The following is an 8,771-nucleotide window of genomic DNA, read 5'->3' as shown; positions in this document are numbered from 1 at the left end:
TTCATTGAGTGCTGCTTTCAGTTGGTCTAATTGGGAGCAGTACTTGTTGGAATTAATTGGTTTATTTCACTAGAGAATCGCATGCAGAAATATGGTCAAGAAAATTTTTTTCACTTACGTGGAGCCCAAACATCAAAGCAATTCACATAACCAAGCTGGTGTAAGTGATTTTCAGTGCTTGATTTGGATATTGTGAGTATGTCGGCCATCTCCCGCGTGGTATAACGTTGATCGATCTCAATTACTGTTTCGATTTAACCGCTATCAACTTCAACTGGTCTACACTACTGTGAAGCTTCGACCAGCGAGAAATCTCCAGCACGAAACTTCACAAACCACTTTTGACATCTTCGATCAGTCACAGCACCTTCTCTATACACTGCATAAATCTTTTTGTGGGTTTCAGTTGCGTTTTTACCTTTCTTAAAATAATAAAGCACAATATGCCAAAAATGTTGCTTTTTTTCTTCCATCTTCAATATTAAAATGGCTACACAAAAACTCACCAATTTTGATGTCTATTTTTAAATGCACGCTGATATGACAGCTGTCAGATACACTCTAACAAAATTGTTTCGAATGAAGTTAAAGACAACTAATTGCTACTAGAGCCATCTTATGGAAAAAACTGAATGAACCATTTGGCCCACCCAATAGAATAGCCAACACAATATTAGAAGAACAAAGTTAAATAAGTGACACTACCCAACTTCAAGATTTAATATAAAGCTACGACAATCAAGAAAGAGTGATAACGGCAAAAGAATAGACAAATAGGCCAATGGAACAGAATAGAGCCCAGGAATAGACCCATGTAAATATAGTCAAGTGATCTTTGACAAAGGAGCAAAGGCACTACAATAGAGCAAAGATAGTCTTTTCAACAAATGGTGCTGGAACAACTGAACATCCATATGCAAAACATAAAAATGAATCTAGACATAGACCTTACATCCTTCATAAAAATTGACTCAAAATGGATCATAGACCTACATGCAAAACAGAAAAACTATGAAACTCCTGGAAGATAACATAGGAGAAAATCTAGATGACCTTGGATATGATGATGACTTTTGATATAACACCAAAGTTACAACCCATGGAAAAAAACAGATGATAACCTAGACTTCATTAAGGTGAAAAACTGCTCTGTGAAAGACAAGGTCAAGGGAATGAGAAGACAAGTCACAGACAGGAAGAAAATATTTGCAAAATACACATCTAATAATGGCTATGATCCAAATATATGCAAAGACTTCTTTAAACTCAACAGTAAGAAAACTAACAACTTGATTAAAAAGTAGGCAAAAGACCTGGACACCTCACCAAAGAAGATATACAGATGGCAAGTAAGCATATGAAAAGATGCTCCACATCATATGTCATCAGAAAAACGCAAATTAAAATGACAGTGAGATACCACTACACACACATTAGAATGGTTAGAATCCCAAACACAACACCAAATACTGGCAAGCTGTGGAGCAATGGGAGCTTTCATTCACTGCTGGTGAGAAGACAAAATAGTATGTCCACTTTGGAAGTTACAAAACTAAAGAGTCTTAGCATATAATCCAGCAATCCTGCTACTTGGTATTTACCCAAATAAATCAAAGACTTATGTCCACACAAAAACCTGCACACAGATATCTATAGCAGCTTTATTCATAATTACCAAAACTTGGAGGCAACCAACAAGTCTTTTAGTAGGTGAATGAATAAATAAACTGTGGAACATCCAGAGAATAGAATATTATTCAGCATTAAAAAGAAATGAGCTATCAAACCATGAATAGACATAGAGGAACCTTCAATGCATATGGCTGAGTAAAAGTAGCAGTCTGAAAAGGCTACATACTATATGAATCCAACCATATGACATTCTGGAAAGGGCAAAGCTATGCAGACAGTACAAAGATCAGTGGTTGCCAGGGGTGGAGGGAGGGAAAGATAAGTAGGTAGAGCAGGAGTGATTTTTAGGGCAGTGAAACTATTGTGGTTGATACTGTAGTGATTGATGTATCTTTACACATTTGTTAAAACCCACAGAATATACAACAGCAAGAGTGAACCCTAATGTAAACTATGGACTTCGGGTGATAGTGATGTGTCAGTGTACGTTAATCGATTATAGCAAATGTACCCCTGTGGTAGGGGGTATTAATGGTGCAGGACGTTGTATGTGTGTGGGAACAGTGGGCATATGGAAACTCTATGTACTTTCCACTCAATTTTGCCATGAACATAAAATTTCTCTAAAAAATAAAATTTGTTTCAAAAAAGAAGGCAACACGGAAAACGTGGGCTTTCTTGAGTAGATGTACAGCTTTGCAGGTTTGATGTTTATTTCATTTCTGAAATAACTGGGGCAGATGCCTTGTATTCCTGAGACTTTTCTAGGAGTTATCACAGATGGTGGACTAAACCCTGAGATCAATAAGGCGGTGGGGTATCCACAGTTATTTGAAGTAAATTTTGTTTTCTTTGAAGAGGTCTGAGTCTGGTTGATGCTGTTGGTTGAGTGTACACTGAATAGGGAATCAAACCTAGAGCGTGAATTTCTGACTTCTATTTCTAATAAATTTGGTAAGAGGGAAAAGCTGACGGAAATTTTTTGACAGCTTGTTCTGTGAATGGTGAATAAACATATTTTATTTGTGGGGAAAAGGAAAAGAAAAGCATAGATAATGCTGGCCTTCAAAGCGTTACAGACTTCTGTCTTCAAGTATCTGGTTTTACTGTTTTAAATTAATTAACTATGCAATAAGCTATTGTGTGAGACTTTTCCTACTGTCCAGGAAGTTTAGCTAAAGCTCAAATTTAAGAAAAAGATCTCTTGTACTCTGAATTCTAAAGGAAGGTACCAATGATATACAGTATTTGGGTCCAAAAAGAAATCTCTTTATTCTCTGGCTGGCTGAATATTGAGCTAAAATATATGTATATCAACTTGGTACTGCTTCCTAATTTTGTGAGAGAGCCTGATATGGGTCCCCTGCAGTTGGAGGACATTGTGAACTTAGACTAGTTCCCTCATATATATTTCTTAAGATAGGAGAATTAAAGGGACTTTCCGGCAGAGATTGAAGGTATTAGAGCATAACATAGCTGGAGTTGGGGCAACCCCATCCCCTGCCAGTTCTCCACAACCCTCAAAAGCCACAGAAGAGAACCTTTAAACACCCAGGGCTTCCCCGTGGCAGAACGTGGAGATTTACAGGCGGAAGAGGAACTTCTGGACTTGCCAGACAGATAAAGTGACAAGGAGTTGATCTCAGTCTGGAGAAAGGATTGTGGGATGGTCCGCTGGCAGGAGACCAAAGGAGGTCCAGTTGCCCCTCTCTGGGGAATCGTCAGCAACAGGGGGTGGGCTGGAGTGAAGATGAACATGCTTGAGAAAGACATGCACACCACCTATGCAGACTGAATAAACCAGACCAAATAGATCAACCTCCCAACGCATACACAAATGTGATAATGTCTCTGAGTCTCCTTTTCTTCCCTACAGAACCCAACACAGAAATCTAGACCCTGAAAAGAACTGGGAAAGACAGAACTTTACCCACGCTACTCTAAGCAGGCAAGGGCCACAGATGTAACTTGTACTGGGTGAAAGGATCTTTAAACGGACATGAGATTAAAATTATAAGCTGGAGAGGACTAAGTTTTAGTAATTGAAACTGATGTGAACATTATAGAAACTCTAAGATGTTAAAGGATGGAAAAGGGGATAAGTGGGAATCAAGGTAGGTCTTGAGGTAATAGGGAGTGTGTGCTGAGTGTATTTTTTTCTCTTGCTGAGTTACAAATCTTCACAAATTTAGTGACTTAAAATGACATGTTTAGTATCTCAGTTTCCAGGGGATCAGGTGTCTAGAAATGACTTAGCTGGGTTACTTGCTCAGCGTCTCACAAGAGTGCAGTCAGTGTGTCAGACAACCTGCGTTCTCATCTGGAGCTCAGAATCTTATTCCATGTTCAGTCGGGTTGTTGGCAGTGTGCAGTTCCTTACAGTTGCGGAACTCAGGCCCTCAACAGCCCATCTCCATAGGCAGTTCACAGCATCACTGTTTTCTTCTTCAAGGCCAGCTGGAAAGCATCTCTGCTGCTTCAGGAAGGGCCAAGATACCCTTTGAAAGAGCACATCTGATTAGTCAGGCCCACCCAGGATAATGTCCTTTAGAATAACTTAAAGTCAACTGAAAAGGAACTCGAATTGAATCTGGAGAGTACCTTCCCTTTTGCAAAATATTGTAACTTAATCATGGGAGTGCCGTCAATCATAGTCACAGTCCCTTGCCACATGTGAGAGGAAGTGTTATACAAGGGTGTGCCCCAGTGGGTAAGAATTTGGGGGGCATCGTAGAATTCTTCTTACCACAGGGAGTCTGGAAAGTTAGACAGTGCATGCTTCACTTAAATTCAAATTCGATTTTGTTTGAAACACTACAGGCAAAACAAAATACTGCTTAAGTTTATAGACTTCTAGTTTGTAACTCCTAGAGCAGATATGGAAAAATTAAATCATTTCATGTTTGTAATCCATTGAATTGTGACCCCTCAATAAACTTGTTATAACTAAGCAATAATTGATGGGTTATTGGTCAAAATGAGAAAGTCATTTGTTCATATTGAAAGAGTCCATGTGCCAGTAAGAGTGGCCTTGATAAAATTTATCAGGTTGAAGCTCTTTCAAAATCCAGAGATGGCCAGTTTTTTGAAACTAGTGATTTTGAAGCATTAGGTCTTATTTAATATCCACAGATATACCTCGCTGAGTTAATGTCCGTCAAATATCTTAGCTCTAAGCCTGAATAATACTGAAGAGGTCTTATTAATTGCAATTCTTATAATATTACCAGGTACCATTTTATTACTCAATGGATAACAATTATTTTGAAAAAATATATTTTAGTATGTGAAAGAAGAGTTCGAAGTTTATTTCAGGAGCAACAAAAGAAAACCTGAGTCTGGGGATGATAACTGTGTGTTTAATGAACTTATTCTATTCTGAAACAAAAATTTAAATTTACCTTTGCATTTTTTTTCTGGAAAGAAAAGGTTTAGCCACAGTTACTTTTCATAACTGATTTCTACTAAGCTTTTCCTTAATTAAAATACTGTGTTTGTGACTACCAACAGTTATTAAAAGCACATTATATAAATATATTTATTGTTCCTCTTTGTTACTTAGAAAGAGGACCAGATTATTACCACATATTTTATTCTCAGATAATTCTCTTAATAAGGTAATAAACTTCAGAGGTGCTTTTAAAAGACATTATGGCTGAAAAGTGTTAGTGAGAAGAAGCTATAGACCTAAACAGCTTTTCCATTTCTTTGGATTTTATGTTTTTAATAATTGAATAGTTAGTTGCCTGCTTGACAAGTTTATTGTCCTTATCCGGTTGCCAAGCGAGAAACATTTTCAAGCAGACAGCAGGTATTAAAAACACCTACAGGGCTTCCCTGGTGGCGCAGTGGTCGAGAGTCTGCCTGCTGATGCAGGGGACACGGGTTCGTGCCCCGGTCCGGGAAGATCCCACATGCCGCGGAGAGGCTGGGCCCATGAGCCATGGCCGCTGAGCCTGCACGTCCGGAGCCTGTGCTACGCAACGGGAGAGGCCACAACAGTGAGAGGCCCGCGTACCGCAAAAACAAAACAAAACAAAACACCTACAAGTGATTCAAGCCATTAAGAAGTCATAAAACTTGAAACGGTGTTCCTGGGCTTTCCTCCGATGGCCAGGCTTTTCCTCAGAGCTCTGGCCCCCTAGCCGCTGCAAGTTGAGATGGCAGACATTTCAAGGTGAAAGCATCAATTTTTAACTGAAACTCGCAGGTTTCTCCCCAAACAAAATAAGGCATTTTCTTTATATCTCAATATTTGAAGCTGCTTCATCAGCTAATCTGGATTAAGAACAAAGAGAATCACGGACTGTTCTGTGTTCCTCTGAAAACGGCCAAAGTACTACTCATAAAAAGCAGTTTTGTTGTGACTTTCTGAATCCGTTTTCCTTTTATATTTTGTTAGTCTGTGAAAGGGAGCTATCATTCCAGATTTCTTTATAATGCAGATGCATGACAATTTTTCTATCATTGTTGAAGTTTGGATTCATTTAAAAGGCTCTGGCTTCAGTTTGCTGAGAATTCCACACAGGGGTTTTAAACCCAAATTACCTATGGGGTCTAGGAAGATGCCATGAATATTAAATCCAGAAGAAGGCGGAGGCAATGGGGAGGATGGATCTGTGGTGAACAGAACAGTGCCTGCCTCACCTAAACACATGTTTAATTTCATTTTAAACATAAAAGCCCAGCAAAATACTGCTTAGGTGTATAAGCCACCAGTTTGAAACTAGTGGTTGAAAAGACACCCTGGTATCCCCGTGGAACAAAAGGAAATGGGTTTAGACAAGGGAAGAAACTTCTTACAAAAGATTTCATTATTTATCTACTGAGGCAAATTACTACTTTACTTTAAAACGGATACATACATGACTTTGAAACATTGTTTTGTCTTAGCCAAGGGTTTCAAACTTTTTGGAGCTGCAGCACCTTATTAGGTTTATTTCAGAACACAATCTTAACTTTGCATCTGATAGACCATATGGAAATTTTTTACATTAAAAATAAGGGATTTATTTTATGCTGTTCTTTAATTGAAAAAGTAAGTGACTTTTGGTTAGAAGTAGTGAAGAGACATATTTATCTCTGTTCCCTAGCAAATCCCTTTAAAGTAACAGTAATAACTTTTACGCGGGCCTCTCACTGTCGTGGCCTCTCCCGTTGCGGAGCACGGGCTCCGGACGCGCAGGCTCAGCGGCCATGGCTCACAGGCCTAGCCGCTCTGCGGCATGTGGGATCTTCCCGGACCGGGGCACGAACCCGTGTCCCCTGCATCGGCAGGCAGACTCTCAACCACTGCGCCACCAGGGAAACCCAGTAACAACATTATTTAAAATGTATATTAGTAAGAGTAAAGGGAATGGTTGGGGACAGGTAACAGTGGGTGAGTGTTCAGGGATCTCAAGGCAATTTTTGAAGATAGGAAGGGGAGAAGGACTGGGAGTAGAGGTATACAGAGGGCTGTCGACAAATGGACATTGATGCACCTGTCAAAATGGTGGAAAACCTCAGAAATTCAAAGAACCAGGTCACTAGAGAAATTGAGGTGGAGTAGGTGATAAAAACAGGGGGTGCTATTTGGAAAGGCTGAAAGGACAGGGTAGAGTCCCTGGGTGCCTTTTCCTGTTCCTTCCCATGAAGTTATTTAGCTCAGCCCTGAACTCAAGAAAACTGGCTATTTATTTCCGGCAGCAATTGCCCTCTGGACTCTGGGACACCAGACACACAGGAGGGAGAGGTTGAGGTGCTAAAAAACAGGTGTTTGTCTTCAAAGATACTGACAGCCAGAGAAACATCCCAGGCAGGAGCTTGGAGATTCGAAGAAACGAAATCCTCTCAAAGAGATGCATACGTAGATAGTGATATTTGCCCTCACAAGTGTGTAGCAATGAAGCTCGACAGTCACAATAGTTCTTAGTGCATTCTTTTTTTTTTTCTTTTAACATCTTTACTAGAGTATAATTGCTTTACAATGGTGTGTTAGTTTCTGCTTTATAACAAAGTGAATCAGTTATACATATGTTCCCATATCTCTTTCCTCTTGCATCTCCCTCCCTCCCACCCTCCCTATCCCACCGCTCTAGGTGGTCACAAAGCACCGAGTTGATCTCCCTGTGCTATGCGGCTGCTTGCCACTAGCTATCTATTTTACGTTTGGTAGTGTATATATGTTCATGCCACTCTCTCACTTTGTCACAGCTTACCCTTCCCCCCCCTTTTCCTCAAGTCCATTCTCTAGTAGGTCTGTATCTTTATTCCTGTCTTCATGGGAATAAAGGGAATAATAGGTTCCCTTTATTCTCATCTTCATGGGAATAAAGGGAATAATAGGTTCCCTTTATTCCCATCTTCATGGGAATAAAGGGAATAATAGGTTCCCTTTATTCCCATCTTCATGGGAATAATAGGTTCTTCATGACATTTTTTTTTTTTTTAGATTCCATATATATATGTGTTAGCATATGGTATTTGTCTTTCTCTTTCTGACTTACTTCACTCTGTATGACAGATGCTGGGTCCATCCACCTCACTACAAATAACTCAATTTCGTTTCTTTATATGGCTGAGTAATATTCCATTGTATATATGTGCCACATCTTCTTTATCCATTCATCCGATGATGGACACTTAGGTTGCTTCCATCTCCTAGCTATTGTAAATAGACCTGCAATGAATATTTTGGTACATGACTCTTTTTGAATTATGGTTTTCTCAGGGTATATGCCCAGTAGTGGGATTGCTGGGTCATATGGTAGTTCTATTTGTAGTTTTTTAAGGAACCTCCATACTGTTCTCCATAGTGGCTGTACCAATTCACATTCCCACCAGCAGTGCAAGAGTGTTCCCTTTTCTCCACACCCTCTCCAGCATTTATTGTTTCTAGATTTTTTCATGATGGCCATTCTGACTGGCGTGAGATGATACCTCATTGTAGTTTTGATTTGCATTTCTCTAATGATTAATGATGTTGAGCATTCTTTCATGTGTTTGTTGGCAGCCTGTATATCTTCTTTGGAGAAATGTCTATTTAGGTCTTCTGCCCATTGTTGGATTGGGTTGTTTGTTTTTTTGTTATTGAGTTGCATGAGCTGTTTGTAAATTTTGGAGATTAATCCTTTATCAGTTGCTTCATTTGGAAATAT

Source organism: Monodon monoceros, unplaced genomic scaffold (assembly GCF_005190385.1).
Source record: "Monodon monoceros isolate NGI ecotype Baffin Bay Population unplaced genomic scaffold, NGI_Narwhal_1 Super_Scaffold_11, whole genome shotgun sequence".
Taxonomy (NCBI): Eukaryota; Metazoa; Chordata; class Mammalia; order Artiodactyla; family Monodontidae; genus Monodon; species Monodon monoceros.
The sequence above is the reverse complement of the archived record's forward strand: the minus strand, read 5'-3'. Positions refer to the sequence as shown.